General features: G+C 45.5%; 1 long non-coding RNA gene across 7 annotated transcripts in view; it reads left to right on the top strand.

Moving 5' to 3' along the window:
- Positions 1–21809, top strand: part of LOC137320241 (uncharacterized) — a 262223-nt gene that overhangs the window by 144118 nt on the left and 96296 nt on the right. For 3 of the 7 annotated variants that reach the window (XR_010962417.1, XR_010962419.1, XR_010962420.1), the window contains one exon: positions 12326–12419. The exons of the other annotated variants lie outside the window; for them this stretch is intronic. This is a non-coding gene — a long non-coding RNA (uncharacterized lncRNA). The remainder of the gene's footprint in view (positions 1–12325; positions 12420–21809) is intronic. 7 annotated transcript variants of the gene reach the window in all.

Consider the following 21809-nt stretch of genomic DNA (forward strand, 5'->3'; position numbering starts at 1 on the left):
AATCGCTCAGACCTCTGTGGAACCAAAAGCAGTGCAGACCATAATTTTCTGCCGTTTGATCAGCTGCCTCCTCCTGTGGCCCACTAAGCTAGCAGAGCTGATTCAGTGCTCTGCATCCTCGCATCACCACTCATTGGACCGGCCCAGAGAGAGAACTTGAAATATTAACTTTGTTGAGCTCAGCTCAATTGGGCGTTTGGGAGAGATGGTCTCGCTGCATTTGAAGTACGTTGGCCAAAACGGCCACAGGGACGGTAGGGGTGGTTATATGTTTATCTGTTTGGTTCTCCGGGTACTGCACCCACGCACTCAGTAGCTGGTCTCCATGCGCTGAATTAATCTCCAATAGGCCTGCAGGGGAAGGGCAGCAGTCCTGAATACCTAAAAAAAAAAAAAAAAAAAAAGCAGGAAGCAATGGAGAGAGTTTGTTTTGGGTTTGCGCTGTCAGGACACGAGCCGCTGGAGATTACTCTCCTAATCATAGTGCGGGCTATGCTGCAAACTCTCCAACATATCGGGGGCTAAATTGGGTCTTTTGTAGGCGCTATGCGGATGCCTAAACCCCGAAAATGGCGTCCGAGGTGTGTGCGCGCGCGCACATTTCCGGCCTTTATCACTTGGTAAAGGTGACTACCTAACAAAAGCCGGCAGCATGTTGAGTAGGAAGATTATGACGTAAATCAGTGTGCAACGCTGATTTGAAGCAGCCAGTGGCATTTTGGAACTCCCCGCCCCAGCCAATGCACTGTCTTAACTGCAGACAGCTGAACAGGAGTTAAAGGGCATGAAGGACCCCCCATCAGTGATATTTAAAGGGATCATGCAGGAGTTACAGGTTGGTTGCTGGATTAGTTATTCTGGCTGCTGATACAATTGTGGGTGTTTGTGGAGGTTTTCTTTATTTGGAGAAAGTTGCAATGTTATATAGAGGGTGGTCTTGCAGTACTGTTAGTGGCATTTATAATATTGTGCTGAACAAAGTTGCTTCCAGACATGGGTGGTCTGCTAGGGCTTCCTCTGGGAATTGAACATGACTGGGAGAATGCAGAGAGGCCACGCATAGCGGGACAAGCTGCTAGAAGAGGGAGGAGGAGGAGGAGTAGGCGCAGGGCACTCAGCAGGAGGCCATATCCAACTGGGGTCTTCGGGGTCCAATCCTCTTACCTTAACTTCAGCGACGACCAGCGCGTCAGACGGCTGTGGTTCACTAAAGAGGTCGTGACTGAAATTTGTCAACTGCTGCAGCCATAACTGCAGCCTCAGAGCAGGGCAAGGACAGCATTGGCTGCGGCTGTCCAGGTGACCGTGGTGCTTAATTTTTATGGCTCTGGTTCCTTTCAGGCTGCTGCTGGTGATATAAGCAACATCTCACAATTTGCAGTGCCCTGCTGTATAAGGGAGGTCACGGAGGCTCTGTACGCACTCAAACAGATTCATCATGTTCCCTCTTGACAGAGACAAGCAGCAGAAACGAGCATGAGGGTTTGCTCACATTGCAGGTTTCCCCATGGTGCAGGATGTCATTGACTGCACGCATATTGCCTTTGCGTGCTCCAAAACTGAACTTGGCCATATTCATGAATAGAAAGAGATTCCACTCCCTCAATGTGCTGCTGGTGTGCGACCACACGCAGCTCATCATGCAGGCCAATGCCCACTATCCTGGCAGCAGTCATGATTCCTTCGTTCTGCAGCAGTCCAACCTGCCACCTATATTTCAACCAGCACGGCAAGTCAAAGGCTGGTTACCGGGCGACAGCGGTTATCCCCTCGTGAAATGGCTCATGACTCCCGTCAGGAACCCATGCACATGTGCACAGCAGCCGTACGACAAGAGCCATGCTGCTACATGGAACATCATCGAGCACACCATATGTGACCTCAAGTAACGCTTCCATTCCTGGACCGCTCTGGAGGAGCCCTGCAGTACTCAGCTGAGCGGGTATCGAGATTTGTCATTGTATGCTGCATGCTGCACAACCTCGCCATTATGAGAGGACCTTGCCACTGCCTATCCGGCGAGAACCTGAACCAGAGGAAGAGATGGAAGAGGAAGTGCAGCAGGAAGTGGAGGAAGAGACAGGGAGGCAACAAGGTAGACAGCGATTCCAGTAACCTTAACGGAGGACCTATTTCCCTTAGCAGTGAGGTCAATAACCAGGGGGCATAGATTTAAAGTAATTGGTAGAAGGATTAGAGGGGAGCTGAGGAGAAATTTTTCACCCAGAGGGTGGTGGGGGTCTGGAACTCACTGCCTGAAAGGGTAGTAGAGGCAGAAACCCTCAACTCACTTAAAAAGTACTTGAATATCCTAAAGTGCCGTAACCTACAAGGCTTCGGACCAAGAGCTGGAAATTGGGATTAGGCGGGTAACTCTCTTTCGGCCGGCACAGACACGATGGGCCAAATGGCCTCCTTGTGTGGTGTCAATTTCTATGATTCTATAACACCTCCCCATTCACCAACAGTCACACACTCCTTACCTTTTCTCTCCCACATGACCATCAAATCATCCTCCTTATGATTACACGTTGCTTCCTCCCTCAGCTCATCGCAGAAATAAAAAAACACCACCAAGTGCAAATTCAAATCCATATTTATAGATTTACACATCAAATGATGCAAATAAACTGAAACTATTCACCCTTGTGCATTCCCTTAGTGCCTGTTGTTCGTGTGCCTTTACCTTTCCTAGTGCCTCTACGAGGTGCATCCCCAGTGGCTGGAGCATGGGTGGTGGAAGGCTGCTGACCTTCAATGGAGGAGAGTGCAGATGGCCTTGGAGGACGACCTCTAGCAGCTCTGGGCCGGGAGGGCCCGACTTCAGACTGCACCACCTCAGCCTGGACAGCAGTCTGGCAACATCAAGGGTACTGATGGTGTGGGAGCAGGAATGCTGTCATCTTGAGAGAGGACAGCAGGTTCGTCTTCCATGGCACCATTGCCACTTTCCCAGGGCGGCGCCTCAGCAATCCTGGTGATCTGCCAGAGAACAGATTGCTGGACTGCTGTGCTGCCCTGGAAGCCCCTTTCAACAGTGGTACCCAGATGCACGATAGCAGCAGTCTGAGCTTCCAAATGCAGCAGTCAGACCTTGGTTGGCAGATGTTTGTGCTGCAATGGAAGCTGTGACATGGGTCATCAGATGCTGTATCAAGGTGGGTTCCACAGATGTGCTGATGGAGGTGACCACCAGTTTCACGTGGGAAAGGATGGGCTCCAAGCTCTGTGCAAAGCCCTGTGCCAAGTTGGAGCTGGACTACTCCATGCCTCGTGACGTTGTGCGCAGGCTTTCCAGTGCACCAAGCATTTGGTTGTGTGCACCCATCAGCTGCCTTCTGTATCCTGGCCCATCAAAATAATCATCTGACTCCTCTGCCGCAGAACTAGTGTGCGACCTCACCCTCTGGCGAGCTGGCACCTGTGGTATCCATTCCCCCCCCGCCCCGGTTCCTGTGCACTTGTGCCCGGTGTCTCACCATGATCAGATCCCTCCTCTATCCTAGCCTCTAAACTACGCGCAGTGTCAGTCTCTGAGCTGGTGACTGCGAGAGTAAGATCGAGTGACGGTGTGTCTTCATCATCACTGTCGTCTTCCTCTGTCTCCTGTGACTGGGCTGGTTCCAGTTCTTGGGTATCTGAAATGACAAAGGGAGACGGGTTGAGTTGTGGTGTGGGGAGAGGAGAAAGTAAGACTTGCTTGCTCACACCATCTGCAGCACGTGAATCATAAAAGATTGTGGGACGAGGGCGAAGTGGGAAGGGAGAAGGAGGATTAGGTATGCAGAGACCCTCATCATCAACTACCCCCAGCACCGCCAGTGGCCACGGCCTCAGTGAGAGACCGCCCAATGATCGCCCGCACAGTGCCCTCTATGGGGGTGAGGATGTGTAGGCGCGCCTGTCCTCCCCGAGGCCTTTCCTGCTGCCTCCTTTTATGCGCCACCTTCTGCAAGAGAGAGGGAAGTGTGTCAGTGAGTGTCCCGCAAGATGTTTGGGTGATGTGGTTGTCGTGGTTGAATAGCTGCCTGTGTGTGTGACCTGTGAGTTGTGGGTGTGCGGCTTGCAAGAATGGTAACGGGTGAGGTGAAGCATCTGATTGGAAGAGTTGAGTACTGATTGAAAGAGTTTGTTGGTAGGTGGGTGATGAGGGGGTGTAGTGTGTGGAGCAGCGGATGCGGCTAGTGGTGCAGTTGGTAGGAGACGCCACTTGACAGTTGACCTCACTCACCTTGACCACTCGTGTCAAATCATTGAACAACTTATTGCACTGCATCCATGTGCGTGGTGCTATGCTCCTGGCATTGACCTCGTCTGCCACCGCCCCCCCCCCCCCCCACTGTCTCTCCAGCATGTGTCTGGAGGGCCCCCTACCCTCCTGTGGATATAGCATATCCGTGCCTCCACCTCTTCCACCAAGGCCTCCAGTGCACCGTCCGAGAACCTTGGTGCACGCTCCCTTGCTGGCGCAGCCATTCCTCACTATCCTGCAGCACAGGGTTAGTTGCCAAACAAATTCCAGCTCTTCCTGCAGCCACAGTGCATCTTCCCCTTAAAAGGCAGCCTGCACCTCTTGAGTAGTGCTAGCCGCTCCCGATATCGGGGCCCCCTGCTGGTGCGTGCAGCCAATCAACAGCGCGGTTAGCGCTGGCTGCTCGCAGCTGCCATTGAAATCATCGGGCAGCACGAACATTATGTGCTGCCTGCATCGCAACCAAGTGGCGCGGGGTTAATCCCACGCCACAATCCCAGCGCCCATTTTCCGGGGTTAACCAATTTAACCCCCATTTTCTACCAGTTGAATTCACAACAGCTGTCCAGTTAGACCTGTTTAATAAAGGTTATCAAAATGACTACTTTTCTGTTTTCAGTACTTCCCCTAAACCTGTCGTATGACTGGGAACATTTTTATTTTCTTTATCATGATTCTGTACAGAATCTAAATTTCATATTATTTTTTATTTTTGATGGGGGGAATTCCATTAGAGTGGTGCAGTATTAGTAATCTAAACCTGAAATAGCTTTCCAGAATCTAAAAGAAGATATCATGTTGATGAACAGATACTTCGGTCTATCTAGTTATAAGAAGTTATGTCTCTCGATTGAAAGTCATTCATGTAGTATCTGTTGTCATCGTTGGTCGGTTTTCTCCTTTCCAACTGGTTATTTTTACTTTGTTATTCGCCAACCTTTCTCCCCAAAATAAATTTCTGCCCAATCACATTATAGCAAAAGAACAAATTGAGTTACAGCAGGCTTGTGAGTTCCCCGTCCACCCTATGATATATCTAACCAATAATTAACAGATTAGAATAAAATAGCAATAATAATAATTCAAAGAAAAAGATGACGGCTTACCCTAAACTTCAGCATCCAATCTTCCAATTGCTCTAACGTTTCTCTTCTCCCTCCCACACAAAAAAATAAATAAATGAACAGCCTGGACCCAGATATACCCTCCCCCAAAAGCACAAGATCCACCCAAACCCCTTCAAGAGTCTAGCCCAAATCAGTCGGATGTGAACAGCACATGTGCAAGAGATCAAAGGCGCACACATACTGGGACTCTGTTCCTCCCTGCCCTCTAGTGCCCTGCCTCTGGTCCTGTTGTCACAGATCACTGGAGGGAGAGGCAGCCTTTGCAGATCACCGAAGGGAAGGCACACGGTTAGCGGAGATTAATTGGACTAATAAGAGAAAGCATCAGAAGCAGTGGGAGTAAAAGAGATAAACTTAAAAGAGAAACGGGAGAGGAACAAATACAGAAAAAGAGAAAATCTGAGGAAGAGGAAGAGTAGTAACGTATGCAGGAATAAACCCAGAGGAAAGGGGAGAATGTGCAAAGAATGTTAAATAGGGAGAGTAACATGGATGCCAGAAGAGAGAGTAATGGAGAAAGAGTGAGCGCAAGAGGCCGACATCAACAGAGAGAGAGTAAGTAACAGAAACAGAAGAACCACAGACCAGCTCTTTCAGCGGGCAAACTTCAGCTTGGCTCTGCATTTCAGGCACCTACCTCCAAGGGAGACACACAAGCCACAGAGGGCGGGGAAGTCTCCCTCAACCCCCAGATGATCACAGGCCAGGCAGCACAAATCGCGCCACTGGTTGGTCGCACAAATGGAACATCAGTGTAATTTACCTTTCAAATAGTATATTAGAAAGTGTGTTATAATACTCTGCTGCCTAAACAGATATTTAAGAAAACAGTAACTGCATGCAATTTGCAACCAGTGGCACTTAGAGGATGAAGCAAATGCTTTGTTTTTGTTAATGGACCCCTCCCTTAGTGAGGCAATAAATTGCGCTCCTGGCAAGTGGTGGGTGAACTGCAATTTAGGCAGCGAGGCAGACAGTTGCGCACAAACCCATCAAAGTATCGACTTTCATTGCATTAGTCTAGGCTGCATTTGAACCCAGGTCGCCGAGGTATAACATTTGTGTTCAGGCAAGTTTATTAAACTCCTTGTACATCTACCAGCATGAACTACTGGCTTACTATCATTATTTTTTTTTAAAAAAAGCACAGATGTAACTTAAATGTCCCCTCTCCCTTTTTAAGTTTTTATTTTGTTGCTTATTATGGTATGGGATGTCATTTTTTGGGAAGTGGGACATTTTCCACATTCCTTGCTCCTAAGGAATAATTTCATGAATTGGTACTCCTGGTGCAGAGCCTGTAATCAGGAATTCACAAGCACCTCTTCCACCCGTCACGTAATTTTCCATCCATTAATGGCAGAAAATTGTGGGGAGCGCACCTCTGAACTCCCAATACGCCCTCCCGGGGGAGCAGAATAGACAGAAAATTGCCTCGATTCCCGATATGTCCTCCCGGCAGGCATTGCTCCACGTTGGGAGCACAAATTTGTAAAATTACACTTCTGGTGTCGGCAACAAATATTAACGTTCCTGGTTCAGTAACGCACAGGCTAGGTGGATAATAAAGCTCCCTCTGCTTTTAACAACACGCCTTAGCCCCATACCAGCATCCTTGTCACACCTTTAAATGAGATGAAGGGGTTTGTGCAAGTTGGAGCTCTGTGTTTGTTTCCACTGGGAATTGAGTTCGAAACTGCCCAACTCATTTCATTTAGCACCTTACAGCTGGTAGAGAGAGAAGACTTTCATCCCATCAGCACAGACTGGATTCAAACCTGGGAAAAGGACATTGTGTTAACCATCTAATCGCAGTTTAACACCACATACTATTATCAACATACATTCAGTTGCATCCCTGGATTTTTCCTCAAGTAATGAGACTTTACATATATTATATATAATCACTTTGCTGAGTTTTCCCCCTCCCATCTTTTTTTTTCACCAGTTTTCTCCTCCTACTTTCTGGAAGTGTTCACTCCCATGTTTTCACAGCTGGCAGTCACCTTTCAGTACCTTGCCCAGTTGACCCAGACAGTAAGTGTTGGGAGGTTATTTGATCGTGTGGACGCATCGCAGCCAAACCTGATCCTGTCCTCACCCGACATCTACATCCACGTGCTTTTGGAGGGGACGGGGGATCTTTTAGGGTTTTCTTTTTTCCCCCTCTCTAACCTGAGAACGAATGTAGCCGCCCCCCCCCCCCCCCCCGCGATGCAGTCGAGATCGGCACAGACCGAGAGTCGAACCTGGGACGTTGCTGGTTTGTATGGCTTAGCTACTCGCCGCCTTAGGCAACGAACCATTGGGGGAAGCCCCAACTGAGTTTTCTACACAACGATATACGTTGTGGGTGTGGAGTGTTTGAAGTTTTAACTTGACAGCTAATAATCTGGCTCTGTTCCCTTTGATCTGATATCGCACCCACCCCTTCCTTCATGGCTTTTTTTTTTCCATTTCACTAACTTTGTTGTGTAGGAACTCTTTTAATTGTGTGTTACGCTGCATAGGTGTTTTTTGTGGGAGGGTTTGGCACTTGGTAACTGAGTGCGGGAGATGAGTTTTGCTGCTTCCGGAGAGCTGCCACTTTCAGCTCGTTAACACACCGGCCTCGGACTTAACCCCCTCCCACCCCACCATGGTGGGGTGGAGAGGTTCAGGGTTGGGGGGGAGGTGGGTGGGTGTAAAAGACTTAAATATGGGGATCGCGTCCCGACACGTCGCACACGCGGGGAGTCAAGGCGGGACGCCTCATTAACGTATTTAAATCAGGGTCCCACAGTGCAGTTGGGAGCCCGATTTAAAATTCACCGCTGCCCTGTGGGTTTCCCAGGGTCGGGAAACCCGGCAGTGAATGGAAGGCGGGAGCTGACGGCTCCGCATCGTAAGTGCCTCTTCCGGCACTCCTTGTGGGCCAGGAGGAGCGGAAGTGCTCCCGCCCGCGGTGCCCCTCAAAGGAACCTCCGGCTGGTGGGGATGGAGGATACGTTTAGCTGAGTTCATAGTATAGGTGTTAATTCTTCAATCTGGTACATTTTTGCCGGCCAATGTGATGAGTGGTAATGGGGAGAGGGCCAATTGTATCTCAGCTTAAACTGTTTTAAAAAAAAATTAAATCCTTGAAACTTAAAAGTGTCGTAAAGCATGCTGTTGTAACAACATCAGTAATAACTAGGACCGTTTTAAGGTTTTAAAATATGATAATGTCTATCATGAGGCAGTCGGCCAGTAAAATCAAGTTCAAGAGCTGTAGAGTATATCATTACTTTGTGATGAGGAAGGCGTTAGTGTAACAGCAGATTTGGTATTAACAGCATCTCTGGCTCCCAAACCCAGTGTGAGTCCTGTGCTTCTCTCTCTAACAAACTGCCATGACAACAGCTTGTAACATTTAGCTTAACCCTGCGAGGACGAAGAGCTAAACAGTTCGTCTCCTCACTGACGAGCGCTCCAGGGTCCGATCCCCTTTGGGAATGTGTGCTTTAGGAGCCAGATGAGGGAACAAAACCCATAAATCTAGAGCAATTTAGCAATAAAGCAGAGAGGCAGGCGGGTGTTTTAGTGTGGCACATTTTTTAAATGCTTCAGCTATTTGACAGTATATTGTGGCCATTTAGCAAAGAACCTGAAAGAGAAGCCTTTACCCTTTAATCAGTGCAGTCCAAACCTCAGTTTTCAGAGGCAGAGCCTGGCCTGGATTGAAACTCAGGTCCTAGAAACGATAGGACTGTACAAACACAATGTATCACCCCGATGCCGTTTGATAGTTCGGACTTTTCTAGATATGCGTTCCTGGTAATTTCTCCAAGCAAAACTTTTTATACTGGGATATTCTTCCCCATCTTTTTGTTGCTGTGGTTATTGTAGTTTACATTTTTTATATATATATATATATATATATATATACCAGTGCATCTCTCGTGGCTTTAGTCATGATAGTTTTCATTTCTTTTAACCACCATATGATATCTTATTTCCAGGAGGAGGGATGGAAGGAGGGGGTTCCAGATATGAAATGGGAGTGTTTTTGATCAGCTTAAATTTCCTAAAAACAACAGAATGTATGACACATATTTTGGTGCTACAGAATTAATTAAAACTTGGATGACTACATCCCAGAAAAATTGTTTCTTACATCTTTGTTTCGTGAGACAACTTTTATTTTCTGAAGGGGAGAAGGAGGTGATCCAGATATGAAATGGGAGTGTTTTTGATTGGTCTGGGTTATTGTGAAAGTTGAGAGAATATAAATTTTAGTCTACTAGCAAGAGGAGTAGTCCTGAGCAGCAAGAGTTGAGGGGAGTGCAGAATCCAATAGAGCATGGAGCTTAGCCTCAGTCTTAAGGTGCACTGGGCTTAAAAATGTATTTGATAAGTCAAATCACAATGTTGTTTTGATTTTATGGGCTCAATTTTCAAGGTAAAAAAACGGGTGGGTTGGGGGCGGGAGTGGGGGGGGGGCATTGAATATTGCCACCATTGCAGACCCGCCGCCAACCCGACCATTTCCGGTTTTCACCGGGGCGGGTGACCAACCCGCTCCCAGGAGGCGGGTCGGGCCTTAAAACCTTCCAAGGAGGCTTCAGGCCTCCATTTTTCTCGAATTCTCGATTTCAACCCTGGGAGGCCGGGATTCCCGGGCCTTCTGTTTTACGCCTCATGAAAGGAGGCTGGAAGGCCCGAGATTAAGTGGTGCCTAGAAAGGGCACAGCTTGTGGGCCCGGAGGAGCAGGAGTGCTTCCCCCAGGCCCAACGAGCCTACCTGCACCGACCACCACCGCCCCCCTCCCCCCCCCCCCCCCCCCCCCCCTCCATTAGGCAATAAAGGCGATCGTGGATGCTTCGTGTTTCCAGGATGAATACACATGGGGGAGTTCCTCTGCTTGAACACAAGCTTAACATTTCTGAACTTGAGGAACAGCTACAGATACTCCGTCATGTCCAAGAGACTGAGCAGATCAAGTTAAGGGGGAAGAAAGGAAATGGATTAGTATTCGGCAGGGTAGGAAGGGGACGCGTGATGCATTGCAAGGATCCCTTGAGGGGGATGATTTGCCAAACATATATTCCGTATTGAATATCAGTAAAATGACTACTACTTGGAAGAGGGCAACTAACCTTGAAGTGCAGAAACACAGTAGTAATTGGGGATTCCCTGATAACGGGAAAAGAACAAGGTTCTAATTACTGTCACCATGAGTCCAGAATATTGTATTGCCTCCCAGGGTGCCACGGTAAGGGTTATAATAGAGTGGGTGTAAAAGATTCTGGAGAGAGATGGGGAAGTGATGGTTCACGTTCCAACAAGTGACATGGCAAGGAATTAAACTGAGATCCTGAAAAGGGCATTTCAGGAGTTTGGAGATAGATTGAAGAGCAGGACGTCAAAGTTAGCAATTTCAAGGTTACTCCTGGTGTCTCATGTTAGTACAGGAACAACAAGATAAGGGAGATAAATGTGTGGCTGGAGAGATGGTGTAAGAGGGAGGGGTTGAGATTTCTGGAACATTACGACCAGTTCTCGGACTGGAGCAGCCCTAAGCAGGGCAGATGGACTTTTATCAACGTCCTCGCTGAGAGAATAACTAGTGATTTTGGGGAAGGGTTAAATTAATACGGCAACGGGAGGGGAGAAAACAAGATGACAAAGCAGAAAGGAAAGCAAGAGGGGCAAGGAGTGTAGGAAACATAAAAGAAAAACAGGAAAGTAATTCTTAAAAAAAATCAGAAAAAGGAGATATTAAAAACAGTAAGTTTGCCAAACAGACATAGACAGGTTTGAGTTGTGAGAAAGTAAATACACTAAGTATATTTTGAATAAAGTTAGTGTGCTATTTTGACATTGTTATTTGTTGGGGGGGGGGGGGTCGGCGGGGAGATGGGGTGTATGATATATTTACAGACACATCACTTTTCCAGGACAGGACTTAGAGCTAACGATTCTTGGTTACAATATATTCAGGCGAGATATAGTAAGAAAATCAAATAGGATGGCTTGCATTATTAGCCAACGATTCTATTACAGCGCTAGAACATAAAAGTGATGGGAAGAAGGAATTTGCAATGATGCCTTTCATAGGATGTCTCTTTACAGCCAATGAATTATTTTTCAGGTCATTGCTGATATGTAGGCAAATATGACAGCAAAATCCCACGAACAGCAACAAGATAAACACCAGTTAATCTGTTTTGGCAGTGTAGGTCGAAGGATAAATGTTGGCTAGGACACTGGGAGTACTTCCTTGTGCCTGACGTAAGGAATGATGCAAAAACAGAATCTGTTTGGTTGGAGTTAAGGAATAAGAAGGGAAGTGTTACTGTATTGGGAGTTTATTGTGGACTGCCGAACAGTGGAAATCAGATATAGGAAGAGATGTAGACAAATCAAAGCAAATGCAGAAATAATAAGGACACAACAATGGAGTTCCTGAAATGAAGGAAGAACTAAAATTAAAATGATACTTAGAGTTATATGACAAATCTAGGGCTGCTAATACAAAGAAAATCAGGTAAACAAGTATTGAGGGAAACGAAGAAGATCAGAAAGGTGAAGAGGGGTTATGAAGAAAAAAACTGGCAGAGAACATAAAAGGAAATATTAAAGGATATTCTAAACACACAAAAAGTAAAAGAATAGTTGAAGAAAGGGTAGGGCTGATGAGAAACAAAAAGAGAAATCTTCTCATTGACGGTGAAGGAATGATCAATATTAAATGAGTACTTTGTCACAGTTTTCAAGGGTAAAGGGTATTGAGGGATGTGGAGTTGAGGTATGGATCAGCCATGATCGAGGGGCTGAATGGCTTACTCCTGTTCCTGTGTACAGTTAAAAGCTTACGAGAAATTATCAAAAGGAAAATCCTTCCTAATTTACTGTGAGCTCCTGATGAGTGAAAGAGTTGTAGAAAGTAGATTGTTATATTTAACAAATTGCTCTGCTTTACAGGAATTCAGTTCAGATTGCTGGAATTTTGCACATCCTCTGAATCATTGCTGTATGCGTGCGTAATACCTGATAGAATCGCAGGAAGTTTCTAAAGGTAACTAATCGAATCACTAAGGTCAAAAGCCAGTATAAATATTAAATGGACGCTTGTGAATTCCCATGCACAGCTGACATCATGTTTGTTAGTCATTCCTTTGCACTTATTTCTGCCAAGCAGGCAGTGTAATTAGCAGGAAGTATATATTTGTTCCTATATTGTCCCTCTAAAGAGTAGCACTCAAAACAGGAATCTTTGACCTATGAGTGGCTCTCTGATTTTTTTTTTTCCTTTGCATTGTGCCATTGACCCAATAAGGTTTAGACTCGTTCTTTGGATTGCCTCAGACAACAGCTCTTGTAAAGTTGGGTTCTCAGTGATTTTGGAAGTGTGGAATTCACTTCCTTTGTATTGTTTGGTGCAGCGGTGGTAGGAATATCACGCGTGTGCTGCCGATGACACAGTACTAAAGCAAAGCCATCTTTTATGTGAGTTTTAGCATACCATAAACTGTTTTGATATACAATGAGCCAGAGTGTTACAATGGACCCTACTGTGCTGAAAGCTGGCTAAATGCACACCTTTCTGGAATTCATTATTGCAAGTAGATTATATTAATGTATGCATTAGTTATTACAATTTAAAGTAGATGTATCTTCCTGTCTGTTTTTCCTGGCCGGCAGTAGCTCTGAGAGTGAGGCAGGGGTTTAGATCTTTGTACGGTAGTATTTAATGGGCGGCAGTGAGTCAGCAGTCCGTTCGTTTTACATCTCTCCTGATTTTTTATTTCCATTGATGGGGAGAGATGTAAAACAGGCTGCCGACTCGCTCTCGCCCGTTTTACACTATCGCACAAAATCAGGATCTACCCCAGTATTTTAGGAGGCTGAGTGAGTGGGGTGGCACATTCGTGGCTTTATACATATCAGTAATTTAATAAACTGTATCTCCAGGAAAAGAAAACTGTAAATCTCAACATTTGCATGATGAGCATTATTTTTGTCTTTCTCGGGAATGCTAACCAAGATTCTGAATTGTACGGGTTGGAGGAATGTCAAATATAGGGAGACAATCTATACAATGGTGACGTGGATATGAACATGTGGGTTTAATAGCTATCTCGAAAGGCCCAACACTTGGGTATCTGTGAAGTCAAAATCAAAGCCTGTGCAGTCATTGACCGGACATACTTAGCATGAGACCACTCCTCCCGCCTCTCTCTCAACACTGAGACAAAGTTTGATGCACCTTTCCTCTTACTGGGTTCAAGAGCAGAAGGGAATGGAGCATCTTAAATTGAAATTGGATTAATTTCACAAGATGTGCTGTAATTTGTCGAACAAACAGTGACTAGTCAATGAGCTGACCCATGGGTATCACCAACTTTCCAGCATTTCACATTGACATTTCTCTCTAATCCCAAAGAAGATGGTTTCTCTGTTTGTGGTATGGGTGACTTCTGTTTATAACAACAATGCAGTTGTTTTTGATTTGGTTTTTTGGTAAAGATTTATTAAACCAGCCTGGCATTTTATTCTGAGAAGGATTGTATTTTATTCTGAGAAGAACTGTATGATTTTACAATGAAACGTATGCCGCTCATTAATTGTGATTAGTTATCCTCCACTTGTATGGATAAAACAGGCAGCACACCAGGGGCAGGTTCATCAGGGGCACTTGTTAGGTGGATATTTTCATCCTGCATCACATGACTCCTAGTTCCTGTGCTGTTTATAACAACACCCCTTCATGCAGTTTGCTTCTCACTTTCTACCTCCTTCACAGTAATGATCTCGGGGTGGGGGGGGAAGAGAGAAAGAAATTTTCCCTTGCTGGTATCACAGCAGTTTCAGCCTGTTGTTGCAAATTGTTTACAGTATACTGACTCTGTATTCCAACTCAGTAATCCTTTTTTTAAAATTCTGCTGGCACTTTAGGGAGGGACACATCAATCTGCCCAATTAGAAACTCTCGAATCTGGCTAAAACTTGACCAAACACCGACACGGTGGGTAATCACAGCAATACATCCAAATGCAGCTACCACATACTGGTTAGCTGCTGGGGGCATCAGCAAGCCACTCTGAAAGGTACATTACCTGAAGAAAGTCACACCACCTGTCGCATGCTGTTTACTATGGGAGAAGATTTCCTCTGTTCACAGCTGGTAGTGAATTTGTAAACCTGTTCTAAGTAGGTGTTTATGATTTTACTACAAATAGCAACCAAGGACACCTTCTCTTCCCCCAAGGTGTGACTGCGTTGTAACCGAAGAACAAGTCAACAAAAATCCCTTGTGACTCAATAGATAAATAGACCACATGGTGTAACACCGAACTCTACAGATCATGTTCAATCCCTGGTCTCTACAGAGTTAGCTGATTGTGGCTGCAGCAGTGGGAATTAATATAGTTGACCTGAGTATTCCCAGGGCTAGGGAGGGTAACATCAGACAGCATTCATGCTCCTAATGTGTCTAGGGAATCTCTGTTGGGAAACTATAGGGGAACATCAGTCGAGGTCAGGCAGAGGCTCTGCTTCAGTGCCCGTCCGTCATAGTAAAACAGCTTTACTGACACACAGACCGAGATCTCCCAACCGGCATTATTTTAATACCGGATTTAAAATGAACGGGTTAATGCTCGTATGCAGATAATGCTGATTGGAAAATCTGTGCATCACTGTGTAGTCATTTGTGAAAAATGGGTGAAATGCCGGAGAGCTGTTGCCATCTGTGGAACCATATCCCAGCATGAGTCACTCTCTCCAGAAGAGGAAGTGAGTGTCACTTTCAGACTCGATTTACTCCAGCGATTCCCCTGGCCAGCCTCCCATCTTCCACTCCCTGTGAATTTCAACTCACCCAAAACTGCACTGCCTCTGTCCTCTTCCGCACCAAGTCTTGCTCACTCCATCACCACTTCTATTTAATGACCTACGCTGGCTCCTGATTCCCCAACATATCAAATTATTAGAATGGTTAGAATGTGGAACTTGCTACCACATGGAGTAGTTGAGGCGACTGGCATATATGCTTTTAAGGGGAAACTAGATAAGTACATGAGGGAGAAAGGAATACTTAAAATATATATATATTAAACATAGATGAAAAATTACGGATGATGTAAATAAACAGTGTTACTCATTTAGACCACAGTCCGAGTCTGAGATCGTTTCAGTAAAAAGCAAATGGGGAAGAGGGTGAGGAGCAGAGAACAAACTGAGCAAAAGTCTGTCAGCCGGGAGCAGTCCTCTGATGCTGGTTGGGTGGGACGAGGCTCCTGTGGAGCATAAGCACTGGTTTAGATCAGTTGGGCCGAATGGCCTGTTTCTGTGCTGTAAATTCTATGTGATGTAGTTTAAAATTCTGATTATTGTGTTTTAAATCCTTCTGTGGCCTAACCCCTCCCTATTACTGTAACCTCCTCCAGTGCTACAAAGCTCCTAGCCCGAACTCTACGTTCCTCTGATTCCAGCCTCTTGTGCATCTCCCCTTCCCTTTGCCCCACCAGGAGCGGCTGTGCCTTCAGTCCCACGCTCAGCAACTCCCTTCCTTTATCACTCCACCTGCCTCTCTTCATTCAAGGCACCTCTTGAAACTCCCTTCTTGTACAAGCTTTTGGTCACCATCTAATCTCTCCTTCTTTGGCTTAGCCCCCATTATTTTCTTTATGCCTCTAAAGTGCCTTGGAATGATATTCCCTCGGCATCAACCTAGTGAAGCCACAACACAATATTGGCTCGGAAAATCACAATGTGGAATCTGTATGGGTGGAGCTAAGAAACACCAAGGGGCAGAAAACGTTGGTGGGGGTTGTCTATAGGCCCCCAAACAGTAGTGGAGATGTAGGGGAGGGCATTAAACAGGAAATTAGAGATGCATGCAAGAAGGGTACAACTATAATCATGGGTGACTTTAATATACATATACATTGGTTAAACCAAATTAGCAATAATACTGTGGGGGAGGAATTCCTGGAGTGTGTACGTGATGGTTTTCTGGACCAATATGTTGAGGAACCAACTGGAGCACAGGCGATCTGAGACTGGGTATTGTGCAATGAGAAAGGATTAATTAACAATCTTGTTTTGCGGGGTCCCTTAGGGAAGAGCGACCATAACGTGATAGAATTCCTCATTAAGATGGAGAGTGAAGTAGTTGAATCCGAAACTAGGGTCCTGAATCTAAATAAAGGAAATTACGAAAGTATGAGATGCGAGTTGGCTATGATAAATTGGGGAATTTTACTAAAAGGGATGACGGTGGATAGGCAATGGCTAATATTTAAAGAATGTGTGCAGGATTCCTGTCTGGCGCAAAAATAAACAGGAAAGATGGCTCAACTGTGGCTTACAAAAGAAATTAGGGATTGCCAGAAAAAGCGGCAAGCCTGAGGATTGGGAGCAGTTCAGAATTCAGCAAAGGAGGGCAAATAGATTGATTAAGAGGGGAAAAATAGAGTATGAGAGTAAACTAGCAGGGAACATAAAAACTGACTGCTAAAGCTTCTATAAATATGTCAAGAGAAGAAGATTAGTGAAGACAAATGTAGGTCCCTTACAGTCAGAAATGGGGGAAATTATAATGGGGAACAAAGAAATGGTAGAACAATTAAACACATACTTTGGTTCTGTCTTCACAAAGGAGGACATAAATAACCTTCCAGAAATGTTAGGGAACCAAGGGTCTAGTGAGAGGGAGGAACTGAAGGAAAACCAGTATTAGTAAAAAAAAATAGTGCTAGGGAAATTAATGGGGCTAAAGGCTGACAAATCCCCAGGGCCTGATAATCTACATCCCAGAGTACTAAAGGAAGTGGCCCTGGAAATAGTGGATGCATTGGTGATCATCTTCCAAAATTCTATAGACTCTGGAACAGTCCTTACAGATTGGAGGGTGGCAAATGTAACCCCACTATTTAAAAAAGGAGGGAGAGAAAAAACAGGGAATTACAGACCAGTTAGCCTAACATCAGTAGTGGGGAAAATGCTAAGAGTCTATTATAAAAGATGTGATAACAGAACACTTGGAGGGCATTAATGGGATTGGACAAAGTCAGCATGGGTTTATGAAAGGGAAATCATGCTTAACAAATCCACTGGAGTTTTTTGAGGAGGTAACTAGTAGAATAGATAGGGGAGAACCAGTGGATGTGGTGTATTTGGATTTTCAGAAGGCTTTTGATGAGGTCCCACACGAGGTTAGTGTGCAAAATTAAAGCACATGGGATTGGGGGGAGTATACTGGCATGGATTGAGAATTGGTTGACAGACAGGAAACAGAGAGTAGGAATAAACGGGTCTTTTTCCGGGTGGCAGGCAGTGACTAGTGGGGTACCGCAGGGATCAGTGCTTGGGCCCCAGCTATTCACAATATATATCAATGATTTGGATGAGGGAGCCAAATGTAACATTTCCAAGTTTGCAGACGACACAAAGCTGGGGTGGAATGTGAGTTGTGAGGAGGATGCAAAGATTTAGACAAGTTGGGTGAGTGGGCAAGGACATAGCAGATGCAGTATAACATGGATAAATGTGATGTTATCCACTTTGGTTGTAAAAACAGAAAGGCAGATTATTATCTGAATGGTGATAGATTGGGAAAAGGGGAGGTGCAACGAGACCTGGGTGTCCTTGTACACCAGTCGCTGAAAGCGAGCATTCAGGTGCAGCAAGCAGTTAGGAAGGCGAATGGTATGTTGGCCTTCATTGCAAGAGGATTTGAGTACAGGAACAGGGATTTCTTACTGCAGTTATACAGGGCCTTGGTGAGACCACATATGGAGTATTGTGTGCAGTTTTGGTCTCCTTATCTGAGGAAGGATATACTTTCCATGGAGGGAGTGCAACGAAGGTTTACCAGACTGATTCCTGGGATGGCAGGACTGACGTATGAGGAGAGATTGGGTCGACTAGGCCTATATTCACTAGAGTTTAGAAGAATGAGAGGTGATCTCATCGAAACATTTAAAATTCTAACAGGACTAGACAGACTAGATGCAGGGAGGATGTTCCCGATGGCTGGGGAGTCCAGAACCAGAGGTCACAGTCTCAGGCTACAGGGTATGTCATTTAGAACCGAGATGAGGAAAAATTTCTTCACTCAGAGGGTGGTGAATCTGTGGAATTCTCTACCACAGAAGGCAGTGGAGGCCAAGTCATTAGATGTATTCAAGAAGGAGATAGATATATTTCTTAATGCTAAAGGGATCAAGGGATATGGGGGAAAAAATGGGAACAGGGTACTGAGTTAGATGATCATCCATGATCATTTTGAATGGCGGAGCAGGCCCGAAGGGCAGAATGGCCTACTCTTGCTCCTATTTTCTATGTTTCTATGTATCAGAGGGCTACCTGCATGCTAAACATGAAAAGCAGCAGGTTTTTTCCAGAGTTGAGCATTCCCACAGCCAAAGGATCAGAGGAAAACTCTGGAGCCTTAACACATCCAGTAACGAATGGTGGGGTAGAGTGAGGCAACTAATAGGCAGAGAATCCATGAACATCCCAAAGCTCAAGAAGCTCAGCTATCCAGGACAAAGCAATCGGCATCCCTGCCGCTGAACTCGGTGTCACCCCTTCCACCACCAACGGACTGTGGCTGCAGTATATACCATCTACAAAATATAACTCAGCAATTTACCATGGTTACTTGGACAGCACTTCCCAGCCCTGTGAGCTATCCCACGAAGAAGGACAAGAGCAACAACTTCATAGGAACACCATCACCTTCAAGTCTCCATCGTGACTTGGACATGCACCACCATTCCCTCGTCGCCATGGGATCAATATCCTGGAATAGCCTCGTTAACAGCATCATGGGAGTACGGTCAGCACAAGGACTGCAGCAATTCAAGAAGGTCCACCGCCACTTTCCCAGGGTGACTAAGGATGGGCAATAAATGCGACCACGGATCACATACAACATTTTTTTAAAAAATTGAAATGGAAGAAAATATAAAGATACAAAAAAAAGACAGCGAAGTTTTTAAAATGTTTTTTGAACGTGGGCAACACGGGCAAGGCCACATTTCTCATCTTTCGTCGTCCTGCGCTGTGGCGGGCCTCCTTCTTGGACTATTAGCAATTGTTCTTACAACCACGTGACTTACTAGGCCACTTGGAGGTTACTTGGTGTGAGACTTGAGTCACAGGTAGGCCACGCTGGGTAAAGATGGCAGGCCTCCTTCCCTGAAGGACAGTAGGGAACCAGTTGGGATTTTACAATCAAGCTGGCAGCTTTCATGGTTGTTTTTCTAGTGTCAACCAAAAAATTGGCATGTTGGGGTATGAATTCACAATCTCTCGATTGTTAGCCCAGTACCAGATTATGGGTAGATTGCTCCATTTGAGGAGCTAGCGCCGCCACGAGTACAATGGCAGAATGTGCAGAATATTCTGTTCATCACCAGCCCAGTTTCAAAAATCTTCATCCACTGCAAGAAGGGACTATCTGTCATGTTTTGGTGCCTTTTTTTTTTCTTGCAGATCATGGCTTTGCAAGATATAAATTCCACCTCAAATTCAAGGGAGGTACAAAAAGAGACTTGTGGCTTGAAGCCTGGTGAAAGTGGTGAGTCAGATCATTACGATGCCCACAGCCGAACCGCAGGTTGCCTTCCCGCTCCTGCATGAACAAGCAAAAAGCAGATGGTTTGGTTTGACGCACTGCCAAAACCTACGCCTGCTCCTATTTCTTATGTTCTTATTAGGGCGGGAAAGTGGAGTTGAGGATGAAGATCAGCCATGATCTTCGAGGGGCCGTATGGCCTACTCCTGCTCCTATCTCTTATCTTCTTAAACACATTACAATGTATCAGCATTAATTTTGCTTTCAGCTTAAAAGACGGCATTGGTCAAAAGTACAAGCACTTGTATGAATAAACCAATGTTCTGCTGAGATTCCTCCTTCTCAACCAGGTGGATTGCTATCTGGACAGAGAGCAGTCCAGGTGGTCTTGCACCCAGTATTTTCCCTGAGATTTTTCTGTTGTTGGACCAGGACCGAGTTTGATTTATTGTGCTAAACTTCCTCCAAGTCTGGATTGATAGAGCACCGCAGTAGAGGACAGTCCTCTATATACGACTATTTCTGTGCCACCAACCCTCGGCTCAGTTGATAGCATTCTCACCCCCGAGTCCGAAGGCTGTGGGATTAAGCCCCATTAAAGACTTAACTGTCATCCATAGAATGATGCAGTTGGAGGGGGAATTGGACCAGAAAAATACATTTTAATACAGTGTGTTTAAAAAAAAAAGGAAGCCTTCATTCATATAATTTCCCAGTAATGTGTAGTAGAGAGTGAGCCATCGGTTTGTGGATGGCTTTGACATTGAAACTATTGGCTGTACATCGTTGAACAGAAAATTCAGACTGAACAACATTCATTACATTGTAGGAATGCATACCAGGACTGTTAACAAACTGGTGTATGCAGTAAACATTTACATTTTCCTACGACACAATTCAGTGTGTAACTGGAAGGCCATACTGATAAAAGATATTTCTAAATAACACCTCTAAATAAACTTTGAGTAGATCCTTTTCTTTTTATTTGTATAGCAACCATTCAAACATTTTATTTTTATTTCACACCACATAGCCCAGATTGACCACTTGAGCGGCTCAGTGGATGGATGCAATCCCCTGCTGGGCCCCACAGGCCAGGAATCGGCCTCCATGCTCTTGACCTAGAGAGGAGCAAAACCAGTTTCTACTCCCAGTCGTGACCAGTGACTGCTGCTTTAAAGTGCCCGTGTATAGGTGTTAGGTAAGGGCAGAAGTATTACTAGCTGCATACATCCCACAGTAGAATTTATACCATGTGGGGGGGGGGGGGTGCAGGGTTTGGAAATTAGGCAACAGTGGAACAACTGCACATGCACAGTTGCTCAGAAGTAGTGAATGTGACTTTCTTATTCTGGCCAGGACCTTTTCCAATGTTGGAAAGGTCCTTAAAGATCACTAGTGATTTTGTCGCTCCACCATTGGCGGCCGTGTCCTCAGTTGCCTTGGCCCTAACTGTAGAATTCCCTCCCTAAATTTCTCTACCTCTTTCTCCTTTTTAAGATGCTCCTTAAAACCTACCTCATTGACCAAGCTTTTGGCCACCTGTCCTAATATCTCCCGTGAAGCGCCTTGGTAAGGTTTACTACGGTAATGAGGCTATATAAATGCAAGTTGTCGTAGTGGCAAAAGCTTGTTGCGAGCTTGCACAGACAGGCTGAGAACTCGGCACACCTGCAGCCAAGCCCCAGATGACAGGGCATATTGGAGGTACCACAGCTGCCAACCATTTACCATTGCCACTGACTGTATTGGTGACTGGTTGTTTACTTTACAGGCCAGGACCGAAGACTTTCTTTTTAAAAAAAAAAGTGTTGAAAATGGTTGCAGTTCTTTACAGTGATAGGTTTTGCAAAATGTCTTTCTATATTTGACTGTGAA

This window comes from Heptranchias perlo, chromosome 3 (assembly GCF_035084215.1).
Source record: "Heptranchias perlo isolate sHepPer1 chromosome 3, sHepPer1.hap1, whole genome shotgun sequence".
Taxonomy (NCBI): Eukaryota; Metazoa; Chordata; class Chondrichthyes; order Hexanchiformes; family Hexanchidae; genus Heptranchias; species Heptranchias perlo.